This window comes from Pongo abelii, chromosome 9, assembly GCF_028885655.2.
Source record: "Pongo abelii isolate AG06213 chromosome 9, NHGRI_mPonAbe1-v2.0_pri, whole genome shotgun sequence".
Classification (NCBI taxonomy): Eukaryota; Metazoa; Chordata; class Mammalia; order Primates; family Hominidae; genus Pongo; species Pongo abelii.
In genome coordinates this window covers 33,040,496-33,054,470 of record NC_071994.2, presented here as the reverse complement: position 1 = coordinate 33,054,470, position 13,975 = coordinate 33,040,496, and the positions used below count along the sequence as shown (strand labels likewise).

The 13,975-nt window shown below is 49.6% G+C and overlaps 1 protein-coding gene across 1 annotated transcript in view; it reads right to left on the bottom strand.

Moving 5' to 3' along the window:
* Positions 1–13,975, bottom strand: part of ABTB2 (ankyrin repeat and BTB domain containing 2) — a 205,871-nt gene that overhangs the window by 24,512 nt on the left and 167,384 nt on the right. The window lies entirely within an intron of this gene.

Below are 13,975 nucleotides of genomic sequence, written 5' to 3'. Positions count from 1 at the left end.
GACCACTTGGCCGTCCAACAGACCTCCCCGCCGCCGAGGGGCCCGGATGGCAGCCTGTGGCTTCATGACTTCGTGGGACACCCACCTGCTCTGCCCAGAATGGACGGAGCTCTTTCCCTGCTCCGTCACAGGAACAAGGCAGTCCTGGAGCCCTGTCCCTCACTCATGCTGTTCTCTCTGATGACAGCCCAAAAGTCAGCCTCCCGGCTCCTGCCTGTTCCCAGCCCCTCCCGATGCCACTCTTGTCCTTCCTTTCAAACTAAGCCAGGGAGCGGGCAGGCAGCCAGGGGCAGGTGGCCAGGCCTCCAGCCACCCCAACTCCCTCGGGGCTCTTGGAGCGTCCGGCCTGTGCGGTCACTGCGGTCTCTCCCCTTGACATGCAGCTAAGTGCTCCCGCCAGGAAAAAGATGTCCATTCTCTCTCCTCTGCTAGGAAGTAAGCCACCTCCAGGGAGTCAGCCTGGGCTGCCCTCGGAACCCCTATCTCAGGTCTCCAAAAGTTTGGGTCATCTCCAGAGTTCTAAAAGTTTCTTCTCCCCATTGAGGGCAAAGAATGCTTTTATTTTAAAAACTGGCAAACAAATATAAATGCTCCTTGACTTACCATGGGGTTACATCCCAATAAACCCATAGTAAGTTGAGAATATCCTAAGCGAAAATGCATTCAATACACCTCACCTACTGAACAGCCTACCTTAAACATGCTCAGAACACCTACATTAGCCTACAGTTAGGCAAGATTATATAACCCAAAGCCTGTTTTATAATAGTGTTGAACATCAATGTAACTTACTCAATACTGTATGAAAGTAAAACACAGAATGGTTGTGTGGGTACTCGAAGTAGTTTCTACTAAATCATATCGCTTTCACACCATAGTAAAGCTGAAAAATTGTAAGTTGCACCATCATAAGTTAGGGATTTTCTGTAATCAGAAGTGATCTTAAAGGTCTTTCCTTTGGGAAGGTATTCTGATGTTCTGGTTCTGTCATTTCCAAAACTATTTCTGGGTTTGAGCCACTTAACTGATCCACTAAGCGTACCAATCTGTATGAAGTAAAGGGCCACAGGCCAGTAAAGCCTCACTATCTCTGGCCCTCAAGGACTCCCAGAACCTCACCTAACCCTATCTCCTGCCATGGCTCACCCCCGTTACCAGGACATACCACCAGCATTCATGGACCTCAGGCCCACCCTGCCTGCTCCCATCTATGCATGAGAACGAACAGCTCTCACCCCTGCTTGTCTAGATCCTATTTATCCTTCAAGACTCCATTCCAATGCCACCTGCTTCGGAGGCCTTCCCAGATTCTCTTTCCCCCCCACAAAAAAGGGGGGCTGGGTGCAGTGGCTCACACTTGTAATCCCAGCACTTTGGTAGGCTAAGGCAGGTGGATCACAAGGTCAGGAGTTCGAGACCAGTCTGCCCAATATGGTGAAACCCCGTCTCTACTAAAAATACAAAAGTTAGCCAGGCGTGGTGGTACTCACCTGTAGTTCCGGCTACTCAGGAGGCTGAGGCATAAGTATCGCTTAAACCTGGGAGGCAGAGATCGCAATGAGCCGAGATCATGCCACTGCACTCCAGCCAGGGTGACAGAGCGAGACTCCGTCTCAAAAAAAAAAAAAAAAAAAAGAGAAATATCTCCTGCTGTGAGATCACTGAGAACTCTCCTTTACAGCAATAGCCATGAATGCATGTTATCTTCCTAACCAGACTGTTCCTTAAGCATAGGAACAATGACTTCCTCATCTCTGTATTCTCTGAAATATGCCCAGCCTGGGGCCTGACATGGCAGGTCCTCAATAAATGTTCACTGAAGCCAGGCCTGCTGGCACACGCCTGTAGTCCCAGCTACTTGGGAGGCTGAGGCAGGAAGACAGGTTGAGCCCAAGAGCTGGAGGCTACAGTAAGCTATGATCGCACCATTCCACTGCAGCCTGGGAGACAAAGAGAGACCCTGTCTCAAGAAAACAAACAAACAAACAAACAAACAAACAAAATTATTAGTAGAAAGTTTTGCTGAGTGACGAAAAGTATGGATGAACATCAGTAACTTACTATAGTGTACCCAGGTTTTCAGTTATGGACCAAGTCATGTTTCTGCCCAGAAAAGAATGGTGTATAATTTTCAAGAGCCTAGTGTTGACTCATTAGAGTAGGAAGCTGAGATTCTATGGGGGGAGCTTGTGTAGTCTAGGAAGAAACAACAATCTATTCATGAATTATCCCTCCAAGAGTTCCCTTAAACATAAATGCCCAATTTCCCCCAAATATTTTTAGATTTCACAATTCTTACATTACAGGGCTGGAAGGCAAGCTTAGAGACATGCTTCTATATATCAGTCCTTCTGATTGCAGGAAAAGCCTTTATTTCAACCATCAGTATTGGAGACTGAAGTGTAAACAAAAAGATAATCCATGGATTTGCCAGCCATTCTTCCCTATTGTGGCCAACAGCCAAGACAAAGCACCACGTGTGGCTACTAAAACTCTAAGAGGCATCTCCTAGCTGCACTAGGGGAAATCCAAGAGGGAATGCGGGAAATTATGAAGTCTAATCAGGTGGCATCTTGGTTCATCCCCCTGCCTCATGCTCCTTAGAACTCAGCACTTGAGAAAATGCAGTATTGATAGTCCTGGAGGGTATACACTGGGGATTGGCTCATTCAGCCCTCACTTTACCATCTTGGCTGGTGAGGTGGAAAATTAAAAACTGCATTTCCCAGACTCCTTTGCAGCTGGGATTCTGGAAATTAGGTTTTATCATTAAGATATGCTGCATGAGATTTGGTAAGTGAATGGGAGGCAGAGGCCACCTTTGTGTTCCCTTTGTCTGTTTTTGCTAGCAAACCAGGTCATGAAAACTGAGGGGTTTTTTTTTCCTACAGAACATTCCAGTCCAGTTTCCACCTATCTGAGGCTTCAGAGGCAGTGGTAGTGATGGTGAAATGATAAAAGCAGTAGCAAAGCCTTTTTTTTTTTTTTTTTTTTTTTTTTTAACCTCCTACCTCAGCCTCCCAAATTGCTGGCACCACAGACATGCACCACTATGCCTGGCTAATTTTTTGTATTTTTAGCAGAGACGGGGTTTCACCATGTTGCCCAGGCCGGTCTCGATTCCTAAGCTCAAGCGATCTGCCAACCTCGGCCCCCAAAATGCTGGGATTACAGGCATGAGGCACCGTGCCTGGCTGCAACGCCTTCTTGATTCCAGCTTTACTCCTGAACTGCAGCTCCAGAGGTGTTGTTCAAACTCACAGTTCCAGGCGCTGTCTCAGGGAGCAGCTCCCCTAATGGGCGAGTTCATCATTCCTGGATGCTCAGCCTACACCCTGCTCCATGAGCTCCTCCAATGATTCTGTGAACCCCCAACTCCCTGCATTAAATCATCTCCTGCTTACAATACCCAGAATGCTGCTTCCTGAATTGAAAACTGATTAATACTTTCAATATACAGAAAACTGATTAATACTTTCAATATACAGAAATCTAGATTAGCCCTCTGCCTCTTTCAATATACAGAAATCTAGATTAGCCCTCTGCCTCTGGGGAGGTGGCTGGTGCCTACATGTACAAACAAGGCCCCCAAACTGACCCCTTCAGGACTTTCTCCTTGGCCCACCCACCTCCCCTGCCTGGGATCTGTGGGAAGGTAAAAAGAGAAGTAATTCATGGACTTTCTCAGGAACATGCCTTCCATGGGCTGTGGGTTCCAGGCTACTGTTTCCTTCCTGGTAATTCCATGGAGTCTGCTGGGAAGGCTGAGAAGAGCTGGACCTGCATGTCTGGCCATTCTGGAAAACCCCTTTAAAAACTCCCATCTGCAACAGTGTGGCTGTGTGAGAACTCCAGGGTGAGAGGGCCTGAAGGAGCAAGGCTGAGAATGACTGATGTGTGCACTATCCTCAAGATCCCAAAGAAGTTCTCATTCTCCACTTGTTGCGTTTCCCGTAGGCTGAGCTTGGCCGTTCCGTGCCCGAATGCAGATATCTGCAGGGCCAGAGCCAGGAGACCGGGTCGGGGCTGAAAAATCTCCCTTTGTTCAGCCTTTCTGCCTGCTAAATTTTTCCTTAGCTGGATCTGATACCTCAGAATAGTGGTTCTCAATTTTTTCCCTGGTCTCAGGACCCTATATATACTCTTAAAAATTGGTCGGGCATGGCAGCTGACACTTGTAATCCCAGCACTTTGGAAGGCTGAGGTGGGCGGATTACTGGAAGTCAGGAGTTTGAGACCAGCCTGACCAACTTGGCAAAACCCCATCTCTACTAAAAATACAAAAATTAGCAGGGTGTGGTGGCACACACCTGTAGTCCCAGCTACTCAGGAGGCTGAGGCAGGAGAATTGCTTGAGCCCAGAAGATTGAGGTTGCAGTGAGCCAAGATCACACCACATCACTGCACTCCAGCCTGGGCGACAGAGTGAAACTCCATCTCAAAATAATAATAATAATAATAATAATAATGAGGACCTCAAAGAGCTTTTGTTCATGTGTGTTATTCTACGGATGTTGGCTGTATCAGAAATTAAAACTGAGAAAACGTTAAACACATGAACACACAAGCTTATGTCCCATTTGCCGTCAGAGTGATGACATCATGATATCACACAGCTTCTAGAAAAGTCTCCTGGATACTTGTGAGAAAACAAGAATGAAAAGGCAAATAACTTCTTGTTATGAAAATAGTTTTGGCCCTGTGGACTCCTGGCAAGAGTCCCTGGGACCTCAGGGGTCCCTGGACCACACTTTGAGGACTGTTGCTGTGGAAGACCACAGCTGATGGCTAGGACAAAGCTGGTAGGGGCTGGCAGGCGGCACTGGCACGGAGCTGGCATTTTGCCTCTGGTGGCACACGGTCTGGTGAATCCTAGAGTGATGTATGGCTTGCATGCATGCTCCTGGCAAAGGGATCCGAAGGTCCTAGACCCCTTCCCTGTGGCATCCTCACTGGAAGAAAGTTCTAGTTTCTTTTATACAACTGAACTTGCTCTATAACCTTGGGCAGATCATCATCCTCTGTGGGCCATATTTTGTATTAAAGAGGAAATTGCCAAAGTTCGTGGTTTTTAACTCCTTTCATTGTGAGAGCCCTTTTGCTTTTATTTCACAGACTCCATATGATAGTAGCTGTACCTACTGCATGGTGACCAAGAGCATGGACACCCGAGGGAGATGGCCTGGGTTGGAATCCAGTGTATTCCCAATGAGTTCAGCTATGTGGGTCCATGCAAGTTACTTCACTTCTCCCGGTCTCAGTTGTTCCATCAGCAAAATGGGTATAAATAATAGGACCACCTCACAAAACAGCTAGAAGCATGCATGTAAAATACTTAGCATCATATTTGGAACATGGTAACTTCTCCATAAATGTTAACTATTATTACTAGTTTAGTGTCTGTTGACAGAGAAAATATATAATAGCAAAAAGGGCTATAGGAATCTGGTTCTATAAATGCCTCAGCTCCGGCTTTCTGAAAGTCCAGCCAACTCTTTGCCCTCCCCCCACAGCAAGTATAAACATGTAAAGCCTGCAAAAGTCTGCCAGCAGGCTGCCCACCACCCACTCCATCCCAGCTCATAAAACAGAGAAAACAAATGCAACCACTATGTCGAGTGTGAGCTGGAAACTGTTTCTGGCAGTGCAGCCTCTTGGCCTTGGCAGTGAAAAAACTCACACAAGGGAGGGGCAACAGCAAGGAACACAGACCCAGAGGCCTTGGGTCATGAACGTGTGTGGTGGTGAGGGTGGGTGAGCAGAGAATTACTTCAAGGGATCAGCAACCCCTGATCTGTCCTCAAATGCTGCAAACAGCCCAAAGGCCTAACCTAAATACCGTCATACATACGTGCAGACAAATCCCAGAGATGGACAAAGCCACTTAAAAAGGTCAGTGGCTTTCTGGTAGCATTTGTCTTTGTGTACATAAAGGGGAGCACATGAAATAGACCAATGGAAATGGGTCTTTTTATATGAGAAGCATGGGAACTCCCTGACCACCTCCTCTCATTGCTAGAGGAGGAAAAGGAAACCCAGAGAGGCTAAGCGCCTTGCTCAAGTTTACACGGCCAATTCAGCTGCAATAGGGATGCTAGACCCAGGTGCCATAACAGCCTCTCTCATCTGCCTTTAAGTTAATCATACAGGTGAGCCTGATTGTTCAATCCAAGGGTCTCCTAAGGCCCCTCAATGGAACCAGGAATGAGAAAGCTATTTTTCCCCCTTTAAAAAATGAAAGAGTATAAGCTTCTTAAGGCCTTGGTTTGTTTTGTTTTGTTTTGATACGCAGTCTTGCTCTGTCACCCAGGCCGGAGTGAGGTGGCACGATCTCGGCTCACTGCAACATCCGCCTCCCAGGTGCAAGCGATTCTCCTGCCTCAGCCTCCTGAGTAGCTGGGACTATAGGCACGCACCACCATGCCCAGCAAATTTTTGTATTTTTAGTAGAGACAGGGTTTCACCATGTTGGCCACGATTGTCTCAATCTCTTGACCTCCTGATCTGCCCGCCTTGGCCTCCCAAAGTGCTGGGATTATGGGCGTGAGCCACCACGTCCAGCCAAGGCCTTGGTTTTAAGAGGCCCCTGTAGCCCGGAAAAAAGAAAAGAAAAAAAAAAAACAAAAAACAACAACCCCGTTGCACTCAGAAAGCATATGATTTATTGGGATTACAGTCCTATAAGTGGTGTCTTAACAACATGGAACAGGAAACCCCTCCAGTTTCCAGCTCAAAGCAGGCTCTGTTCTTCCCCGGGGTAGGCAGGGGCCCCAGAGTGAGTCAGGTTGGCAGATGGGGCACAGGCCTGTAACCAGAGGCCACATGACCCGGGCCCCAAGCACAAGCCTCAGGTCTCTGTTCCCATCCTGGCAGGCCGAGCATATGAGGCCAGCAGGTTTGCCCTTCTCCATCCACCCAGGAGGAGCTGAATACAAAGACTCAGGCAGACCCTGGACACACCCACAAGCTAAGAAGGGCCTCGAGACCAGGCCCAAGCTTAGCTCTGGGAAGACAGGGTGGTCTGGGGTGCAGGCCCGGCTCCCAGGGCTGGGAGGTACACTGTGACACAGGCTTGCTCCCAAGAGAGCTCCCCATCACCCGCTAAGCTGTGGCCTGCCCCACCTGCAAGCACCCTGGGAGTCCAGGAAAGGACAGGCCAGAGATGACGATCAAGGGAGAGGGTGGCCCCAGTGGTTCCCACCTTCAGCCCTAAATTCTTCCACTAACTTTACCCCACCTTCAGTGGGAGTCAGAGCCAAGCACTGGGGTTGAATGGGGTCACATCCCCCTGGACTCACCCTTTCTCATGGATCATGCCATGAAACACATTGCTCCCATGCCCCTCCCTGTCTTGTCTGGGCTGGGGGTGCCAAGTGGCACCGTCAGGAACTTGCAAAGATGCCAAGCTTTTCCTAAGCAAGTGACGGCTCCATGAACAGACTTCTTTGGGAAGGTCAGGGCTGGCTCTGCAGGGCCAGCAATGAGGCCCTCACCATAGCTTCCCTGAGATTTCCACACAGCCACCACGGCCTAATACCAAGCCAAAACATCCGTGTAGGATAAAAAACCAACATTATCCCGCTAAGTCAGATTTTACTCTGCACAAAAGAAGCATTTCTAGTCCGGCTCACATCTTGTACTCATTATTTTTCTAGAATTGCTGGGTAAACCAGAATGGTTTGGCGTGGCTTGGAGGCAGAGTTGGGCATGGTTCCCTCTTCGGACCCCCAGCCTTATCTCCTCCAGCAACCAGGCTGCCTCTGAACCACAGCTGAGCCCACAGCAGAATCTCCACTTGTGCCCAGGTGACTTCTGCTTGAGGTGGGGCACGGGGCTCTCTGGGGGGGAAAATTCACTTTTCCTATTAAAACTCATCTGGTACAGATTAGAGGCACTAGATGAAGCTTGCCCAGATACACGTAGGGAGAGAAATTTAGAGCCAACAAAGTCATGACTAGCTCTGGGTGATTTCCCTTGTCTCTCCCCAGGGGTCGCCCTTCAGGTATCCATAGGAGCCTGAGAGTTTGTGTTAGCAGTGAGATGGGAGGTCCACCATGTGACAATCAGGGCCTCCAGGAGTAACAGAAAAATGCAAACAGCTAACATTTCCGGCACGTTTACTAAGCAGCTGCCACAGTGCCCCGGACATCTAGTGGCTCATCTGCTTCTTAGAGCCGCCTGATGTAGCAGGTACTATTATTATTTCCATTTTATACATGGGGAAACTGAGGGCCAGAGAGGTGAGGTCACTCGCCCTATGTCATGCACCTGCCAAGGAGCAGAGCTGGGATATGAACCTAGGCAGTATCCCTGAGTCTAAGCTTCTGAAGACGACATTCCGCAGCCACTCAGATTCTTCACCTGGGGCTGGCCCATCTCCTTCATCTTAGGGATGATGAGTATTAGGCACAGTAACCACAATTTGTGATGCAAACTGGATGATTTTTTTTTCCTTTGAGTCAGGGTCTTGCCCTGTCGCCCAGGCTGGAGGTGTAGTGGCACAATCACATCTCACTGTAGCCTCAACCTCCTCTGCTTGTGTGATTCTCCTGCCTCATCCTCCCAAGTAGCTGGGACTACAGGTGTGTGCCGCCAGACTCGGCTAATTTTTGTGTTCTTTGTAAGGCAAGGTTTCACCATGTTGCCCAGGCTGGTCTTGAACCCCTGGGCTCAAGCCAACTGCCTACCTTGGCATCCCAAAGTGCTGGGATGGCAGGCGTGAGCCACCGTGCCCAGCTGGATGATTTTTGAGAGGGAAAAAGGGAGCTACCGCCAGCACTGGGACTACCGGGTGTAAACTAGAACTGGGCTGGGCACACCAGAACATATGGTCACCGTACTGCCCTCGGCTAGAGAGACTGCCCACGGTGGCCTGCTGCCGGGCTCATGCTGTCTGCAGGCAGGGGGAGGTGCTCCTGCTCACCCCCTCAGAAGCAGGCCTCCCTCTGCCCTCCAGCACTCAGCCCTACCTTAGTGCCTGCACAGCACTCGTCCAATTTGCAATGACTTGGTTGGTATGGTTTTGTACGGTCTCTCCTCTGGACTATATCTTCTCTGAAGGCAGAGGCATTTTTGCTCACTGATGTTTCCCCATCTCTCCACACAGAAGCCGGTGTTAGAAACTCCATTTTTGAATTTATAAACACAAGGCACGTTTCTCACTCCTGGAGGCAAAGTCCTCCAGCTGCTAACATGGTTTCAGGGGCTGCTCTTACTCCAGGACGTTTTTTTGTTTTTGTTTTAAAAACAAAAACAAAAACAAAAAACTAACAAACAAAAAACAAAAAAACAGGGGGAGTTTCCGTCTGTCGCCCAGGCTGGAGTGCAGTGGTGCGATCAAGGGTCACTGCAACCTCAACCTGCTTGCTGGGCTTAAGCGATCCTCCCACCTCAGCCACCAGGCCTGGCTAATTTTTAAAAAGTGTTTTTTTTTTTTTGTAGAGACAGGTCTATGTTGCGCAGGCGTGAGCCGCTGCGCCCGGCCTCCAGGACTGTTCATTAAGGGCTCCAGAGCACTCTCACCAAAGGGGGAGCTGCTTCGTCTTTCATTCCTAGAAGCTTGAGTTGGCTTGGGTATTGGCAAAGAGTTCTTTTCAGAAAAAAAAGGAAATAATTCCCCAGTAAAAAGACAGCTATTTCACAGGAGAGTGTTCCAAATGCAACAACTTCCTAGGGGAAGCACGGCAGCCCGGGGCCAAGGCGGCTTCTAGGAAGGCAGCTTCTGGGAAGGCAGCTAGGATGTAGGGATGGAGCTGTCACCAGGAATAGGAAAAGGTGGCTGTGGTTCTGCAGATGTTACCGTGTCTGAGCCTCAGTGGAGGGTACACAGCCATCTGTCCTTGGGAATCAGGCCTGGTTCCAGGGCGGCATCGCGTGTGGGTGAGATGGTACAGATTCCAGTGGAGACTGCGCACGGGCCTCCACCCCTCCTCGCTTTCCCACATGGCAGGGAGGGCTCCTAGCCCTGCAAGGGCCAGGACATCTGCCTCATTTCTCAGGCCGGAACTCCCCAGCATGGCTGCCCCAGCACAAGGGCAGGCAGCTGGTCCAGCAGGCCTGGGCCTCAGTGCTTCCCACACCCTTGGGTGGCAGGTGTGAAAGCCAGCATCTCTCCACCTCGTTGGGAAGCAGCTCCCAGGCCTACTGGCCATGCCCCACCCACGGGGCTCACTGCAGCCATGTGCCAGGGACCTGCTTTCTTCTCCCATGAGCGGTGTTTGTAGTGGCTCACTAGGGACCACGAGCTCTTTCACCACCTGGAAACCAGACAGGCGGGGACCTCCAACCTGCTCAAACATACCTCCCTCCCGAGGGCACCTGCCACCACCCATCGGCCTCTGCCAAGAAGACAGACGTGGGAGGACCCTGAGGTTTATCCTATCTGCTGAGCTTTGGGCCAGGGTTGGGGGACTTTTGTTTAGGCTCTTGGGATAGGTAATCCTGTTTGGATTCAGCTAACTGTAATCACACAGCACTCACCTTCCCCAACTCTCATAAGGCAGAAAGATGACCCATTCAGACTGTCAGCTGAAGAGTTTCTAGAAACTTCTAGGAAGAAGCAGTGGCATGAGGGCTCTTGAAGCCTGATATGAGAGTGAAATTCTTGACTGGCAAGCAGTGTTTTGACCTGAGCTGTTGATGGGATGGGGGTTATGGAGGGGTGGTACACTCCAGTCCAGCCAGAGAGAGAGGAAGAGACAGTGAAAGCTCGGAGGACAGGGTCTGACCCTGCTTTGTGCATCCACATCACAAGGGCAGCTGCAGGGAAGACTGGCATTGGCTTCTGAGCAGCAAAGCCACCTTGCTGAGATGTGCTGAGGGCCTACTGTGTGCCAGGTGGGTGTGAGGTTGCGTATGTTACCTCTGAAACAGCCACCCTGCAAGGGAGATATACTTATTAGTCTGCATTTTACAAATGCAGAAACAGCCTTTGAGAGGGTAGGTCACATGTCCAAGGTGACATAGCTAGACAATGGTGATCAGTCTGGTTCTGAAATACCCCAACCATTCTGAATGGTCACTGGAGGCTGGAGTGGGGTTGGGGGGAGAGGTGGGTCAACAGGTACAAAGTTATAGTTAGATTGGAAAAATAAGTCCTAGTATTCCCTTACACAGTATGATGACTATAGTTAATAACAATGTATTATATGTTTCAAGACAGCTAGAAAAGAGGATCTTGAAAGTCACCACCATAAAGCACTGATGAAGGTTTGAGGCAATGGACATGCTAAGGATCCTGATTTGATCATTATAGAATGTATACATGTATTTAACCATCACACTGTACCCCATAAACATATACAGTTATTATGTGTCAATTTTAAACAACAACAAAACCCCCCAAACCGCCCTGGGGGTCTTTCAGGATACCAAACTGCAGGCATGAAATGCTCTGAGCCCTGGTGGGTGGAAAGCTGAAAGGAGGCGTGATGGAGAAAGGTTCACCTTGGGGCCCACGGCACTGCTCTGCCCAACCTTCAGCTTTTGCTCTCTCAGCCTCATCAGGCCCTGAACTCGGCCAGGAACAGAAGGCTGGGCTCCAGTGCCTCAGGGGGTGCACCCCAGGTACCTTAAGAGCCCTTTCCCCCCAAATCCACAAATATTAAAGCAGTGAAAGTGGGGAGGGGCAAGTCACAGACAGCTGTCAGGGAGGCTGGTTTTGCAAGAGGATAGAAATCCGAAGAGCTGCCTGGCAGGCAAGTGAGAGCACGCCAGGAACCAGCCCGGCTTGGCTCCAGATACCACCCAGCTCCTGTCCTCCCCCCATCCTGAGGGTCTGAATGCTCTCCAGCTTCGCCTCGGAAGCAGGCTTCTTTAAGAAAGCAAAATCAATTCCCTTTAGAGTTGGGAATTCCCTGCATTGAGAATCCTGGCAAGACTGCAGACAAAGGGGATTGTTGCTGCCCGTGTTACAAAAACACTCCAAATGAATGAAGCTCCCTGGGCCCGGCAGTTCCCAGTCTTCTTTTCTGCGAGGACCAGTGGGTCCAACAATGGGACAGGAAGTCCCATGCAACAGCCAGCCCTGGGGGGTGCTTGTCAGAGGCCGGGCCAGGATCCTGTCCTGTCTCTATCCCTGTTATGTGGCACTGACACTTCCTGCCCCGAATCCCTGGCTCGCTCCTTCTCGGATGCTGGGCAGACGCCCACCCCCAGGCTGGCCTCCCAGAGCCAGCCAATGCAAGCCTGCCGAGAAAGAGGCCCCAAGTAGCTGAGAGCAAGCTGCCCACACCACTCTGGGAAAAGGAGGTGCTGACCGAGATCCCCGGCTCCGGGGTCTCACCCTCTCCTCTCCTGGGAGGGGAAGGGATTTATCACTCTGAGCAATGTGAATTCCTTGCATTATTATTGATACAACAGACCTCCATTCCTGAGCTGAGATCTGTCTCTTACCAGCTGTGATGGTGGGCATGCCTCGGACCTCCTCAAGGCCTCAGTCTGCTCACTATAAATGGGAATGTAATAGTTTCCTCCGAGAGCTGCTGTAAGGGCCTGTTAGAGAGCTGTGTACTAAACAAGCTCTGTAAACTGTAAAACTTTGTCTAGATGCTTCCAGCCCATGTAAAGATAGATCAGGTCTCTTCTAAGTTTAACCTTCAGCAACCACAGTCCATTGCACATAGGCACTATGGCTAACCCAGCAGGCGTGGGGCCAGGGACATCACCAGCTTTAAAGAGTGACTGATAGTTGGCTTCGTCTTTGATCCCATAGCTAAATGGAATCCAGTTTGTAGAGTTCTTTGAAATCTTTGAGCAGGTTGTGATAAGGCTAAATTTTGTAGATGTCCCTGTCCAAAATGGGCCTCATTTAACAAGCCCTCTGTGATGTGGTCTTCTTGTCTACCTTATCTTCTTTGCCTTTTTTTTTTTTTTTTTTTTGGTGAGATGGGGTGTTGCTCTGTCGCCCAGGCTGAGTGCAGTTGGTGAGATCATAGCTCACAGCAGTCTTGAACTCTTGGGCTCAAGAGATTCTCCCACTCAGCCTCCTGAGTAGCTAGGACTACAGGCATGCACCCCCATGCCCAGCTAATTTTCATTTTTATAGAGATGGGGTCTCACTATTTTGCCCAGGCTTGTCTTGAACTCCTAAAGTGATCCTCCCACCTCGGCCTCCCAAGGTGCTAGGATTACAGGTGTGAGCCTCTCACCTTTCGCACTCACCTGGCTCCCAGCTACTGTGAGGGCTGAGTTAAGATGGACTGAAGAGCAGGGACTGACGGAGGGAGGGAGGGAGGGAGGGATGAGAAGGAGAGAAGACATGCATGTTGAGAAGATATGATTTTTGCTGTTACAAATGTTTTTGGCTTGCTTGTTCATTGAACACAACATGGTCTTTTTGGCCTTCACGCAGGCTTATGGTAACAGTGATTATTCTGTTAATAGCAGCTGCCATGCACAAACACCTTATTCTCTGCCACATCCTTAACATGTAGCTACCTTCTTCGCCCCTCACCAAAAATTCTGGAAATATTTCAAGTCACTTTCTATTTCAAGCAAGGGAAACTGAGACTTGGCAAATCACGTAACTTGCCCAAAGTCACACAGCTAGTAAATGGCAGAGCCGGGACCCCATATCATGGCCTTTTTAACTCCAAAGAACCCAACCGTTAGGTTCTACCACCTACTTCATTAACTTAACAAAATATTTAACTCTACATGCCGGGGACTGTGCTGAGGACACAGCAGGAACAGGGCAGAGCGAGGGCACTTACATTCCGGAAGGGTGGGGAGGGAACAGACATGAGCAAGGTGACTTCAGATAGAGGAAGGTGCTCTGAAGGAAACAAAAAGAGGGTACAGTGAGGGAGGTTCCTGGCAGTGGAAAGGAAGCTCCCTGTGTGCACCGTAGACTGTGAACAAGTCCCTTCAGAGGCTAGTGGATGCGCCAGCCTGGGGAATACACGGAAACAAGTACTTAATTCACCCAATAGCTATTCTTATTTCATTTACTTCCATTTTGGGTAAACAGATGGAA